Raw genomic sequence first — 13,489 nt, 5'->3', positions numbered from 1 at the left:
CATGGGGGCTCTAACCCACTGGTGGGAAACAATTACTATTAATTTTTTTCTGTAGTGGTTGAATTGTATCCAGTTACTGCTGCCCTAAGATCTATAGCTTGTGTTTGGTGTCTATCTTGCACATGGAAAGATGGGGATGGTTCGTCTCACTCAATAGTTTGGTCTGGCAGCCAACCAGCCTTCCTTTATAAGGAAAATATCCTTCTGTTTGGTTAGTATTTCTTCTGGCCTCATTTGCCAGCTGTGAGTGTCTGCTCCTGCTTATGTTCTTAGATAGACAATCCTTGCCCAAGGCTTGCAAGGACATTTACATATCGTAATCAAGTCATTGCTGATTAAAATTTTAAAACTTGGTAACTAAACAATAGAATCTCACTTCATTCTTTTCTTTGGTCATAGAATGGTAGGAGTTGGAAGGGACCTTTAGAGTTCATCTAGTCCAACCCCCCTGCAGAAGCAGGGTCACCTAGATCACAGGAACGTGTCCAGGCAGGTCTTGAAGACCTCCAAGGAAGGAGACTCCACACCCTCTCTGGGCAACCTGTTCTGGTGCTCCCTCACCCTCACAGTGAAATCATTTTTTCTTATGTTTAAATGGAAATTTTTGTGATTTTTTTTGTGTGTTGTGATCACCTTTCTCTGCATGTTATCCCATTTTTTAAACTTTTTAGTTACAGTTAAGTTATAAAGCATTTCTTTCTTCTCTTGTACTTCAAAAGGCATTGCCTTTCTAGATAACGTTACTTGTGTTCAGGGCATGAGATTCTAAGATTCTTGCAATCACAGATGCATTTTCATGATAAATTTCTGCTTTTAGGTAGTAGTTAATTTTTTGACTAAAATATCTGTAATAGAAGTTTGCAGCACTTTGAGTGTTGCTTCCTTTAAATTCAGAACTGATACTAGATTATACAAACAGTCCTTCATATTTATAAGATATACTTTCTAAGTGTTCTCAGCATAATCACAGGGGGAAAAAAAGGAGGAAAAAGAGTAAATGAAGCTAAGAACTTTCTTTTATATGCAAAAATATTTTTGGACTAACCAGTGAAGTTCTGGAATTGATGAGACAGAAAAAATGGTGCTAATTTCAATCACTGTAATACCAGCAAATGGTTGATGGCTTTTTAATATCCTCAAAGTTACTCCTATTTTGCCTTGAAATCTTCTATTAAACTAATGAAAGCTATTGGACATGGTACCTTCAGCAAGACAAACAGTCAATCAAGGAGCAAACTACAATGAAAATAGAGTTTCACCTGTCTGCAGGGCTGATGTGACTACTGCTGGAAAAACTGCATCCAGTTTACAAATTAAGCAAAGCCATGAGGACAGAAGGCAAATACTACTATAAAAGTCTACATCAGTACTTTTATGAGCTTGAAAAACAGGAAGCCTAGCTATCAAAATGAGATCTAATGGTGATGAAACTGATAGCTAGGTGTGGGCACGCATCGTTTTGGAAAAGGAGCTATAATTTGTAAGTGTGGTTTTGCAGCCTACAACTTAGAAGGAGTGACAGGGTTCTTGAAGGTGAGACTGAAACAGGCAGCTGAGTGCAGGATGCCTTTGTTCTGACTTACAGCAAGTCTGGAAAAAGTACTGCACAGTGAGAACAAGCTTGTGGAAAAGTACAAATATGGCAGACAAAAAATGCAGTATGAGCTGTGGGCCTGGCACAGTAAGGACTACAGCCCACCTTGTGTGGGAAATACATGATGACTGCTTACTACATGATGCAGGGTGACCTGAGATGTCAAGCTTAGGGAAGTGATCACATTGTCAGAAGGAAAACCAAATTGCACAGCGATTGGATGTGAGCCTGGACTTTATGGGGCTCTCTGATCACCTTACCAGAGGACCACCAAAAGAGCGTGGGTGGCTGGATTAGGCTGAAATGATATTCTCAGAAAAAGTGGGATCAGGAGTTCTTGGAGTGGCTGCTGTGGGTAGAGGGTCAGTGAGTGCATTTTGGAGATGCCAGCAGTGCATTAGCCTCAGTAGCAGTCCTCTAATTTGCAACCACTGGTGGTACAGTGCTTAGAAGGAGAGTTGGAGTCTGAAAATGTAACTAACACTGTTAATCACAAAGCACAAATTTTCCTATGGATATTAGGGTAGTTCCAACAAGAGCTTTGAAAATATTCTCAGGGTCTGGAAAATGCAAATAAGAAAACATTCTGAGCAAGGAAATACTTTTATTATATTTATTATATTTTATTATTTTATTTTATTATTATGCAAATTATATTGTTAATATATGACTGCACAGAAACATATATAATTTGTACCAATTTCAAAATAAATTTTAAGTTAAGTTTCTGTTTTAGGATTTTCTAAAGAGGGATGAATTGCTGGATTTGAGACTGACAAAATCTATCAAAGCTTATCAGACGAGAGTTAAGTCATGACTTCTGTAAAAGCTAACGTGCAAATACAGGCCTAACCAGACAAAATGATTGGAATGTGAAGGAAGCAAAACTTAGAACAGCAGCATGGTTCAAACATTTTTAAACAAGGACAACTGGCTACTAAGAAAATTCCCCAATGCCTGTATGTCTTTAAGACAGGCTTGTTTTTCTTCAACGATACAACAAACAGATGGGTGTCATTTCTTGCCTGGAATATGGAATGGTATAATGATGCTCATACTCTGTCAAGTCTTAAAATTTATTAATCCTCTTTTTTTTTTTTTCCCTTTAAAATAAGAAATATTGGCTCATCTATACAGTTGAGTTAAAAAAAACAGTCCAATATTTTTAAACCATTGCCATTTCTATGTCCGATGTGATTCATTCTCACAAAAGCAAAGATTTAAACCTGTTCAGCTGTCTCCCATTGTCCACTCAAAATACCAGTGTTCTCCATAAAAGGAAGACACGGCAACAAGTCAAAATTTTTCTACTTTGGTTTTGCATGTAGCTTTCAAGCTTTGTCAGCCCAGTATCACATAGCAGTAGGTGTAGGAAGTCATTTTCATGTTTAGTGTCACCTAGAAACCATAAAGTCTTTCGGTAATTTGCACTAGCAATTGCACTGAGCTGGTCTCCTTGATTTCTCACTGTCTTTTCCCTTTCTGGTATAAAAAACACCAGAGAACAAAAAGTACAGACTTCTGTTTTTTAAAACCTCAAGAATCAGTTTAGCCGAGTCAGGCTTTCCTGGACTAAGTTAGGTTCTAAGAAGAGGACTTGCTCCTTAGCACCACGTAGCTGTGAAATCCCTCACTCACTGAGAGAAGACACACGTTTCAGTAGCAGCTGCTTCAGATCCTTTTGTGTCCATTCTGCTTCATGGAAAAATATGCTGCAGTAGAGCAATGTTTATCCAATCACACTGTTTCTGCTCTGAATGTATATTGCTTGTCACTGCTCTTTACAAAACTGTAAGGTCTCTGCATGCTGAGAAACCTGCAGAAAGGGAACAGTCCTAATTGTATATCATTTGCAAGATAGCTTCCTAGATGTCGTTCTGCCTTTCCTGTTACTTCGTCAAAGTTACAAGGAGTTATTCATCCAGGTAGAAAGCTAGCACTGCTCCTCGTCTCTGACAGCAGCTTCAGCAAATACAATCTGCTAGCATCTGAAATGGCTGCAGTGGCTCCTGTAATGCCAGAATCCATTTTCATTTCACAGTAGCTTGCCCAGGTACTGGCTTTATCAACCTCAGCCTGTGCCGTAAACATGTATCATCAACTGTGCCTTCCAGAAACTGGCATTAAGAAACAATGTCTTCTAGCTATCTAAATTAAGTCAGCATGCTGACAACAGTGTGTGGACCAGCTTCAGGACAGAAAATTGATTTGGGTTTCTAAATTCTCAATCGTTATGTCATTGCAAGCTGGGAAAGGAGGAATACATTCAGTAGGATTATGGATTATGAAAGGTAGTACTTCAATATATAATTTATATATTTTAATATAGACCATTTTTGTTTCTGTTCATTGATGACCTGGATGAGGGGACAGAGTGTACCCTCAGCAAGTTCCCTGATGACACCAAACTGGGAGGACTGGCTGATTATAAGCATGGGTTGAGAGAAGTGGTTCAGCTCTTGCAGATCATTTGTCTGGGCTGAGATGGGCCCTCTGCACCCTGAATGCAGGTTCTCAGTCATGCCTTTCACTACCTGTGCCAGCTTCTAGGCTTCTGGTCTTTCAAGCTCTGAATAGCCATTTCGCGCTTAGCCCAGGACTTGTACTGAATGAGCTCTGCTCTGCAAGCTCTCAAAGATGAAACTCTCACAGAAACTCCTCCTTCACCAATACTGTTGGGAAATGGGTTTATGTGGTTTTAAGTTTGCTTAATTACTCTCTGCACAAAATAGTTGTTGGAATAGTTCTACTTTGGGGATGGGGAGGGAACTTTTCCCTGGTATGAAAGAGCTCTTGCATAGCTCACAGACTGATGGAAACAAATGTTTATTGTTTATGCAGCTCCAAAATTACATAATACAAATTTTAGTGAACTTCATAGAGCTTTTATGGTCAATCAGAGTTTTTACACGTGCACACCTCCCACTATATGTTTTAGCTGTGGAAAAACATGGGTAGCAGTCTGCTGTGTTGCTAAAAGCTATTCTCTCTTTTCCTTCTACACCCTGTCTCCCTGGCCCTCACATTTTCAAGCTTTAGCCAAAAAGCAGCCTGACAGTAGGGCAGCAGTTACCAGCCAGCAATTATTCAGGGAGAGACAGCAAAGTTATCTTTAGGCAGTGGAGCTGGTTGCGGTAAAGATGGTGTGTATTGTTAAAGAGCAAAGGAAAACAATATAAGCTGTCTTAACGGTTCTTTTCTGTTCTATTGAATCAAGAATTTAATCATGCTGATCTAAATGAGAAGCCCTGCACCTGCCCTGGGAGCAATGGCAGGAGCTTTCTACCGTCTTCTTTTTGGCAGGAACTTGTTGCCACCTAGAAATAAGAGTTCCTACATCCCAGCACTGACCTACTAGGGTTCTCAACCTGCAGTAATGAAAGCATTTGATAAAGGGCTCCAAATTAATGGCATCTACAGATTAGCCTCTGCACGAAGTTGGCACTCGAACTATTTCTGTAAGGATCACAAGCAAAGATACTTCTAGAGAACAAAAAGGGTGGTGATAGGAAATCTGACTTCTGCTCCTTTATCTTGGGATTCTGCTCACTAAGGAACTTTATTGCAGCTGCTGAGAAAGGGCTCAAAGCAACATCAGCTGCAACAATCTCACCTGCATCAATACCACTTGCTTTGCAGAGCCTCTGGAATCATCGAATCATTACAGCTGGAAATGATCTTTAAGGTCATTAAGTCCAACCTCCTCTTTTCCAGGCTAAAAATCCCCGGCTCCCTCAGCCACTCCTCATAATACCTTTCACCAGCTTCGCAGCAGTGAGCAGATCTGTATGCTCCTCTACTACTACTGAGGAAGCAGAAGTTTGTCAGCAAACTGATCCCATGTCTTTTAAAACACAAATATGAGCATAAACCTAAAGAAAATCCCAAACCATCTATTGTCAACAATAGATGATAGTCAACAATACCTTTGATGTACCTGACATGATTAGTTAAATAGTAATTTACTTCCATTTGTGTCCTTCCTGTATTTCTCATTGTGATCACAAACCTTTCTTTACAATCTTTTCAGACAATTGTACTTCTAGTTTATTAAAAATACAGGTGTCAGAACCAACCTTGCAGCCCTTGTTAAAACAGTCCCAGGTTTCTGTAAACACATTCCAGTCCAATATACTGAGGTGTGGCAAGACTGTCACCTTTTACCCAATTACCAAGCACAATTAATTTGTGTGGCAGAAAGAAGACTCAATTCCATCATGCCAACTAACAAATTTCTCATGAACAAGTCTCTCAGCAGAGACCAGTTCTACCCCACTTACATTCAAAACCTTTTTCTTTTTTGAAATGCAGAGTATGCTTATGGAATAAAAAATACTCCTGTTTTCCAAGACTATCAATACTATTAATAAAAATAAGCTGACCCAAGGTTAAGTGGCACAAAGCAGCCAACCCACAACTTCTCCCTAGAGCACAGCAGCTATGCAACATTATGCTGCAACTGGCCTTAGGTCTAAACACTATATGCTCTAGTTTTTCCATTCTTGTGGCAATGGTACATAATTTATGCCACACTGGGTTTCCTTAGGTCTGTTAAGGTTAACAGTATTTTTCCTTTCCTAGTTAACCTCAAGGAAATCTCACCAAAATCTTGATGTTTCAGTGCTTCTCTCGGGTCCAGTGTGCATCCTGGCCAACCAGGCATGCTGAACATTTAGAAGCAATTGCCAAATTATCAGCTTCCTTCATAACACCACCCAAAAAAAAATGAGCAAGGGAGAAATCCATTGCTTCTGCCTGAGCTGGAGAGTCTGAAAAGCAGCGTGGTCTGCACCTGAGAACCTCAGTGACTGTGTTGAGCACTGGAAACTCCTGCTACAGATTGGAACATTTGGAGGAGAAGCTCCACCTTCTCCCATGAAAGCAGGCTCAGTCCTATGTTTGATGGAAGATGCAATGAAGACAGAAAACAAGAACTGAAGATTTTGTTCAGAATACTTGAAGTATTCTCTAAACATTGAATAATATCCTGACATTTCTGTGGCATTCAGCAATGCAGAATCTCCCATTGCTACACATCTTCTTAATACCTTTGATTATTTTGAAGACCATCCTGTAAAACCAAAACCATCTCACCTATTATCTGTAGTTTGTGCAGTGATCAGATCGTGTGACTACTGACTCTCTTAAAAATTAGCGTTTTAAGGGCCTGACAGCGATGAAACATGCATCTTCAAGGCTCCTGACTGATCCAAAGCCAAATATTCCAGTAAATGGCAATAATCAAAATCCATTAAATGGATGGGCCAGCTGTGGCTTGTTTTCCCTAGCTTTTTGCCGTTATGTTTTTCATTAGTAAGAAGGCAGACCTGTTCCTGCTAACTTCATTAGCATTTATCAGAAAGCTATCTGCTATAGCGAGGCCACCAGAGTTCCCAGGAAATACATATAAAGACCAAAACAAGCAACCTTGATGAGACTAGGTTTGTAAATTTGCTTATCTTATAAGTTCTGGTTACCATGACACAGGGCAGATGGCTAGATTTCTTTCAATCTGATTTGATTACTACTTGCTTCGTCTCATCTGCAAGAGATCACATGAGACTCCACACAGAGTTAGCTGGGAAGGACCTTGTCCTAACAATCTCACCAAGATAATCTTGTTACTCCACAATCCAGTGCCCTCTCCAGCCCTCTTAATAGTAAGGAAACATCAAAAGCTGGTGTAAACAGTTGAAATTCAATTAAACTAAGCACCTGAACCAGGTGTCCTGAATTTTATCTGTTAAACATAGAAACTTCATAACAATAAGAACAGTACAACATGGACAAGTAAAGCCTTGGTTAGGGATGGAAACTGTTATCAGTTCAGATCAGTGACAGGGATTTAGGATTTAATCCTCAGGCTTGCAAAACACTTCACTAGGACTTCAGGCAAACGAAACTATTTCTTCCCATTTTCTAGTTCTGCCTATTACTCTGTGTTTATTATTTAGAAAGCTCCCCAAACCTGTCTCAGCTTTGGCCTGTCTCATGCAATGCATGCAGGGACTCAGTTTCTGCCTCTGACAGTTTTCATTCAGCTGGAGCAGAACTAAAGGAAACAAGCATTTTGGCTGCCAAGGCACATTGCAACGTCTTATAACAAACACCAGGAGCTGCAGGGGAAATCCTTTGGTTCATTCTCTAAACCACAAAAGCTGCTTGGCAGAACTGCATCGTGCAGGGAGGCCAGGGCAGTGCCTGAGAGCCTGGTTCCAGGTCTGTGAATACCCTAAGACAAGGAGATGTCCCTACCTTTCCAAAGCCCTTGGTCTTCAGAGGGTGGGATGTGTCTAAGCCCTTCGCATGTTAAAGAAAACAAGTATTTTGAATCTTCCCACATGGTGGGAAGCCCACTCAGGGAAGCTGCCCATTTAATGAGAACCTCTTCACAGAATGGGAAGTTAAAATCACAAAATGGGTGGACTAAATCCATTGCAGCTTTTCAACATTTTAAAATTGTTGCCAGTGCTGGAGGAAGTAGAAAGCCAGACACTCATCAGTCAGAGTTTCAAGGAGAGACGATGACTGATAATTTTGTCACACTGACTTGTGCTGAACCCAACTGTTCACTCCTTTTTTTCTCAGCTACTCCATTCCTATGTCATTTGCCAAGGTTGGGGCTCTGGACTATAGTTCATATCCGTTTCACTTCCTCTGCATCTCTTTTTGAGTAATGTAAGAAGCACGGAACTTTCTCAGGTTAGGAGTAGCAGACTCAACATGAACCTTCTGATGTGTTATGAGCACATCTACAGAGCGAAAAACTTGCAGTGAGTGAAATCCGTGTGCTATTTCAATACCTAAAAATGTAAATCAAACGGATGTCTCACTAGGCTGAACCAGACAGGCTACTCTGAAATAATACTGGTCTGATATGTAATTGAGGCTAGTGCATAAACCTGGATCAGTCTTGGCTCTGTAACTAACCACAAACAAACATATACACTGCTAAGACTCAGTTTCAGCAACATGTTTGTATTTATTTCCAAATAAGACCCCTTTGTGAAGTCTATCTCATGATCTTGCATACAATCTCAAGGCCTGCTTATAATCTTGTCTGATTTCCATTCATCAAAATTAGTGTCTCTAGAGAAATACTACTTTTTAAAAACTTATTTCACAGAATCACAGAGTGGTAGGGGTTGGAAGGGACCTCTAGAGATCACCCAGACCAACCCCCTGCTAAAGCAGATCCACCTCCATCAGGCCCCTCAAAAACGCATCCAGGTGGGTTTTGAAAGCCTCTAGAGAAGGAGATTCCATACCTTCCTGTGGCAGCCTATGCCAGGGCTCTGTCACCTCATCCAAGTCATTGATGAAGATGTTGAACAAGATGTTGAACAACACCGGCCCCAGAACCGATCTCTGTGGAACTCCACTGGCCACAGGCCTCCAATCTGACTTGGCTCCATTGATCAACACTGTAATTCAGCCAGTTCTCGATCCACTTCACCATCCACTCATCCAACCCACATGTCTTGAGTTTTCATATGAGGCTGTTACGGGAGATGGTGCCAAAAGCCTTGCTGAAGTCAAGGCAGATGACATCCACTGCTTGCCCCTCATCTAGCCAGCCAGTCATGCCATCACAGAAGGCTGTCAGATTGGTTAAGCAGGATTTTGCCTTGGTGAATCTGTGTTGACTCCTCCTGATAACCATCTTTTCCTTCATATGTTTAGAGATGACATTCAGGATGAGCTGTTTCATCACCTTTCCAGGGATGGAGGTGAGGCTGACTGGCCTGTAGTTTCCCAGATCCTCCCCTTGCCCTTTTTGAAGAGGCATCTGTGTAGCCCTGTTCTTAGAGGACAGTCCTCTTTTGGTGGATAAGTGAGAAGAAGACAAGTGAATGAATGATTGCTGGTTTGGCCACAGTACTGAGCCCAGAGTCTCTTGTCACACTATCACATGCAGGACAAGGATAGTCTTGGATCTCAGAGGAAGGGAAGGTAAAGGAAAGATTTGTTTGTCAACTGCTCTGTGTTTCAGTATTTCAAAAGCAGAAAGCCAAGCAGCCAAGACGTGTTTTGTGTCATTTTCCTAAAGACATTGGTTTACGTGCTGGGTTTTTTCTTTTCATTTTTATTTTTTCCTCCATGCAATCTGACATTTTGTGATTGTGAGACCTCACTGTGGGCTAACCCCAGCTATTCAGCCCACCCCCAGTGAGATGGAAGTCAGAATCAGAACCATGGTTTCAGACACAAGACAGACAACCCACCTACCCTACCTACATGTTTTCTGCAAGACTAGCTAGCCCAGCATCTTCCTACAACAATACTCTTAGCTGTCCTAAATCATGAAACAGTCATATCTCTGAAATGCATGCTACTTTGTATCTATAAATTCAGAACTAGCAGGACTATATATGTGCTTGCAGAACTTGAACCTTTAAATTTCCTTATTCCTTTACTTCTTTTTTAAGACACAAAGATCCTTGAAAAACATCATTCCATCCAGAAACAGGAATTTCCTCAAACATCCTACAGCACACTGCACCATCCTCCCCAAGGGGCCAGTTATTGCCCTCTCCCTCCCTGCTTTGCCCTCGAGGCTGCTACCTGTCCTTCTGCAGGGCAACCCTCTACCTGTCCCCCTGCGGGCCAACCCTCATAAAGTGGGAGTAAAACATTAACCCACTTTCTTCCCCCACCTTCTCGGTTATATGTTTCATGTGTATTTTTCAACATTTCAGCACTTTAAAAGTTCTTAAAGCCATGCAGTAATGAAACACACCCACAACACGGGGGTGTGAGTACTTGGGTGTATTGCAGGACTTACCTGGTCATTCTGTTGCTTTATTCTCATGCAGTTATGTTTGCCTTAACTTTCCCATCTCTATCCAGTAAGAGCTTCAGATAAATTACTTCACACACTCTATTTGAGGTGAAATACAGGCATTACCACACATCTACACATAGTTTGGTAAAAAAAACCTACCAGGTCAGGATGAAACTGCAGCCATTTTACTAGGCAGGTTCTAGCAATTGTTTGACTTGGTTTGAGACTAATCCTCTGTGATTAACATTCCTTAAATCCTGGAGCTATGTCCAAAGACTACATGTAGTTAGGAATTCCATTTTACACCACCTTAAAGAAATGCACACACTACTTAGGTCTCCCCCAAAAGTGGTGAAAACAGGTCTAAAGATCCAAAACTGAACTAGTTTGAATACTCCACACACCAAACACTTTTGAGACAACATAGCAGTTCAAGGAGGAAGACTTTCCAACTCTTTTAAAGAACACAAGAGGAACACACTTCTTGTTAGTAGTGGGAAGTCATCTGTTCTAGTCTCTGCTCTCAGTACTGGTTATGTATTTCATACATAAATGTAAATGCTACCTACAATGGAAAAAATGTGACTCTGGGCATCCTGCAGGAGAAAACAGCAATCAGCACACAATTTGTGAGGAGACCACACTTGTCAGTGTGTATGAGACATTGCCAGGATAGAAAAATTGATAAAGCCCTTAGGAAGACTTAGGAAAAAAAATTAAAAATTGGTCTCTGGATGGCAGACAAGCTGAGACATAATTGAAGTACATCTCCTGCTGAGAGTTAGATGTTGCCAAATCTGAATCTATCTTTTTCACCATTTAAGTACCCCAGTTCTACACATCCCATGCCTCCAACAAAAGAAATGTTTTCAATGATGTGTTTTTTCTTTCAACAGAGGAATAGGTACCATAGAAGGCAAAGAAGGCATAGAAGCAGAATTCCTAGCAACCTTATAAGAAAAGACTCCATGCTATTACAGTTTAAGAGAGTAGAAAGACTTGAACAACCAGGGATAAACTCAGGGATAATCCAAAGATGGTGGCAAGCTTTTGCTTCAGCTGTTACCAGTGATGATGATATAGAACATGACAAGCATGAGAATACAGCAAAAGTGACTCAGGGGAATGGATATGCTAAACTGTAAATTGCTACCCATGATTTGGAAACAGAGCATGTAAGCATAGAGAGAAGAATACGTTCTCATAGAAGAATGAGAACAAAGTCTCATTATTGGAGAGTTAAAGCTCTGGAAAGGCATTTCAATAGCAACAAAGGGTCCAAACATGGCCATTTTAAAGAGCTTCATAAATTATTGAAGGGTATTATATTGCAGACTGGACTAAAATGGCCCTAACTATCCATAGAAGTTTTAGGTTCATATTTATAAACCAGGCGACAGAGACTCAACAAAGTCCATGAGAGGCTAATCACAATCTGTTTTCTGTGGGATCAAAAATACTGATAGAATAGCATAAAATTTCAGTCAGATCAAATAATAGTGCAGACAAAGCCAAATTTTGCTTCCAGATCTTCAGATTTTACATCACATATAGGTGATGTTCCTATTCTTGCCTGTGGTCTTTAATTAATATATTTCATGCAAATTCTGGACAATATCCTTATTTTCTGCATGATCACATGCAGGCACTAGTCCTCAAAATGAGCAGGAACACTTTGTTGCCATCTTACCCAAAAACAGATACTGACAGTAATCCTCCCTGTCCTGCCATTCCTACAATGAGGAGACCATAGTACCAGACCATGAGGCTGTGAAACCGGAGAAGCAGTAATTCCTCACACACAGGCAATAAGTGCCTCCCTTTCTGCTTAAGCAATGCCACAAAAGTGCACCTGAGGTCTAGAAACAGTATTCCCCCTGCACTAGCACTTGGTCATGTAGCCACAGAATAGTCCTCTTAGTTTCTGTGCTAGGACATGAGAAAACGCAAATTGTGGTGCTTGCATCTTTTTCCTCACAGAGCTGCTAGAAAATGGGGACTCTGTTCCCTGGAAGATAAACTTGATACTGCCCAGGCTCCCTGGAATGTTTTCAGAACACTGTAAACAACCTCATCTTATTTTTAATCAATGGCTCAAGATTCACAAATTTGAAAGTATGAATGCTATAGAGAAAATGAAGATTTGGAGCTGGTAGCAGTCCTCTAGAGATAATGGCACCAATCACTTGTATTTTGCTTTGGGTTTACTTTCTTTTTACAATTTGTTTGAATAAATCAATCCTTTTTTCAGAGAGACCTCCTCAAAAATGAGAGATCTGTCAAGATTTCTCAATTGATTTTCTCTTTGAAGATAAATAGCATGCTTTTATGTTCATATGCAGAATCTTCCACTACATAACCTCAGCCCGTCAGAGACATTGCCAGTCTCTGGAAAACAACTGAAAGGGCAGGAGAACAGCTTTAATCATTTGTATCTAATACACTGTGCATCATAAAGAGACCAAGGAGCATAATCCTACATAGGAAGTCAAAATGACTGTGTTTCTTACAAGTACCCATCTTCGAATGAAAGAAAGGCCTCGGTGGTATAACAAATAACAGTGGTGTTATAGTTATGTCATATTTGCTGCATCCTGTGTGAATTGGTTTGATTCAAATATGTGTTGGTGGCTTTCTAATTTACATTATGCCTCTGAACTGTTTTCTACAGCGCCTTTGAGAAGAACTTGGGGTTTTAGTCAAATTGAATATTGTTCTCTCTTTCATGTAGATCATCTGGATCTAGTCAATGACTCAGGTTTTTATAGCTCTTTTAAAATTTCATTTTCTTTTTAGAACTTTTTTTATTTATTGGAGTCTATTCTTTTGCAGAGACACATTGTTCAAGAAATCACAAGTGCTCTGTGGCTTCACATAAACAGGAAGGATCAGAGACTGGAAAAGCTGTAGAAGCTGTAGGAAAATCTGAGGCTGGAGCACAGCACTGTAATGCAACACAATGTATTAGAGCAAATATCAGAGCTATTTGATATTCAACATATTTCAAGCTTTTGACACACTTGTTACTTTGGGAAGTGATGGAGTGAGCCAGGAGCTACATTTTCTGCAGACTACAGCAGCGATAGCGTGATCCAAAGAAAAGAATTTGC

The sequence above is a fragment of the Colius striatus genome, chromosome 2, assembly GCF_028858725.1.
Source record: "Colius striatus isolate bColStr4 chromosome 2, bColStr4.1.hap1, whole genome shotgun sequence".
Taxonomy (NCBI): Eukaryota; Metazoa; Chordata; class Aves; order Coliiformes; family Coliidae; genus Colius; species Colius striatus.
The sequence above is the reverse complement of the archived record's forward strand: the minus strand, read 5'-3'. Positions refer to the sequence as shown.